This window comes from Orycteropus afer, unplaced genomic scaffold (genome assembly GCF_000298275.1).
Source record: "Orycteropus afer afer isolate SDZICR_OR568_19922 unplaced genomic scaffold, OryAfe1.0 scaffold00470, whole genome shotgun sequence".
In the NCBI taxonomy this organism is placed as follows: Eukaryota; Metazoa; Chordata; class Mammalia; order Tubulidentata; family Orycteropodidae; genus Orycteropus; species Orycteropus afer.
This window is the reverse complement of record NW_006922057.1, coordinates 68,379-71,079: the sequence shown is the minus strand read 5'-3', so window position 1 is coordinate 71,079 and position 2,701 is coordinate 68,379.

Here is a 2,701-nt window from a genome sequence, read left to right as displayed (position 1 = left end):
ACAGATATGGATCTCTTCCAGTCAGTTGGACAGGTAGCTGTCTTCCAAATCTTTTGGCATAGCTGAATGGGTGCCTCCAGTTGTGCATCCACTTGATGAAACAATTCAGTGGGTATTCTGTCAACTCCTGGAGCCTTGTTCTTTGCCAGTTCCTTCAGTTCAACTTCAACTTCTTCCTTCAATACCATTGGTTCTTGATCATATCCCACCTCCTAAAATGAATAAATATTGACCAATTCTTTTTGGTACAGTGACTGTATTTATTTTTCCATCTTCTTTTGATGTTTCTTGCATCATTCAATATTTTGGCCATTAAAAAAAAAATAATAACCTCACTGCCATAGAGTTGGATCCGATTCATAGTGACCCCTCCTTGAGTTTCCAAGGCAGTATCACTACAGAAATAGATTGCTCAATCTTCCTTTTGAGGAATGTTATTTGCCCATAGAATCTTTTAATATTGCAACTTGAGACTTAAATCTTTTTCCTCAGTTCTTTCAGCTTGAGAAATGCCAAGCATGTTCTTCCCTTTTGGTTTTCTAACTCCAGATCTTTGCATGTTTCCTTGGAGTAATTGACTTTGTATTCTCAAGCTGCTCTTTGAAATCTTCTATTCAGCTCTTTTATCTTGTCATTTCTTCCATTTGTTTTAGCTACTCTCCACTCAAGGGCAAGCTTCAGAGTCTCTCCTGACATCCTTGTTTTTTTCTTCCCTTCTTGTCCCTTTAATAACCTCATATGTATATGTATATGTGTATGTGCATGTGCATGTAATATGCATACATATATGTATATGTATAAATTCAAACTCACTGCAGTCGAGTTGATTCCAACTCATAGTGACTCCTCCTTAGGTTTCTGAGGTGGCATCTCTACGGAAGTAGATTTCCCAGTTTTGGTCATATTATTGCAATTGTATTTAAAGTCTTGACTATTTTTTTCATACTACCCCACCCATCAGCACCATGAAAGAAAGACCTGGCCGTCTACTTCTGTAAGATTACAGCCAAGAAAATCCTAAAATGCTTAGTTCTATTCTGTATCACAGGGATCACCATGAGTAGGAATCAACTCAATCACAAGAAGTTTGTTTTTTTACAAGCATTGCATGAAGGTAGGAGGCTCACTCCAGGTATATGAGTTTTTGTTTGGTTGATTGTAAGTAATATGCAACTCTTTAAGAAAAATCCACTCCTAGGGTCCAGGTTTCCTGATGTGGGAAATTTAATAAGAAGTCTTCTAACGACAAGTAATCAGACACAGTTATTTAAAAGACAATTCTAACACCCGTGGAGTACCCAGGTGCTGCAAATGGTTAATGTGCTCTGCTTCCAACTGAAAAGTTGGTAGTTTATGACTTCCCAGAGACATCTTGGAAGAAAGGCCTGGTAATGTACTTCTGAAAATCAGCCACTGAAAACTCCATGAAGCACAGTTCTACTCTGACACACATGGGATTGCAAGGAGTCAGAATTGAGTCTATGGCAACTGATTTTAACCCCCATGACTTTTTGACTTCATAAGGAACTTTAAGTTTTACTTTTCTCATTTGTAAAGTGGAGATTAAAAGACTATCTTTTGGAAAAGTTAAGTTTATTGAAAATTAATTTACATAAAATATTAAAAAAAAACAGCTGATTTGATTCTGACTCATAGCAGCACCCATTGGGTTTCTGAGGCTGTAAATCTTTACAGAAATAGATCGTCCCATCTTCCTTCCACAGAGAAGCTATGGGTTTGAACCTCTGACCTTCTGGTTAGCAGCCAAATGCCTTATCCACTACACCACCAGAGCCTCTTCCATAAATTATACTTCACTTTATTATGGTATACATTTCTATGAGTTCTGACAAATCTATTCAATCATTGTGGAGCTTGCCTTCTTAAAAACCTATTTTTCATGCTTGACAACAGACAAAGGCTCCACCTAGCAGATACAAAACCTTTCCAACCAGAGTCGGTGCATAGCCGGATTGTTGCAGTTTCTAAAGAGAGGTACTCGAGGACTCAGCACCAGTCCCTTCCACCAGGTATCTTCTTTTGCATATCTTTATTCATAACCCTGGTACTTCATACAGAAGTTTCTTTATGGTGATGGGAGGCTTTAGCAGAAGCTTTTCCCAAGCCTACTTATAATGGGAAGAGGCAGGACCTTGAGGACACTATCCATAGTCTGGAGGTCCATAAAACTGCAAAAACTTTTTATTCAGGGCTATTTTGGCAGCGAGACAGGTACCCACAACTACAGTGATCTATCTGGCCCCCACGTCAGTGCAGTTTCCAGGGAAATATGAAAACAGTAGATCCAAGTGCCTTTTCTCTGGGTTTGATCTCTTGGTCATATTATTGCAATTGTATTTAAAGTCTTGACTATATTTTTCATATTGGCTCATTGACTTAATTGGCTATTCTTACTATCTAACAGTTTAGCTCAGCTCCATGACAACATATAACCACTATTGCAGTCAAGATATAGACTATTTCCATCCTGCCAAAAATGTTTCTACCATATCCTTCATAGTTAATTACTTCTCTGCCTTCAACCCATCACAACAACTGATATAGTTTCTATTCCTATCTCTTTGATTTTTTACCAGATTGTCATATGTATTGATTCATACAGTATATAGTTTTTGTGTCTGGATTCTTTCTAACATAATTATTTTGAAATTCATTCACACTGTTGCATGCATCAATAGCT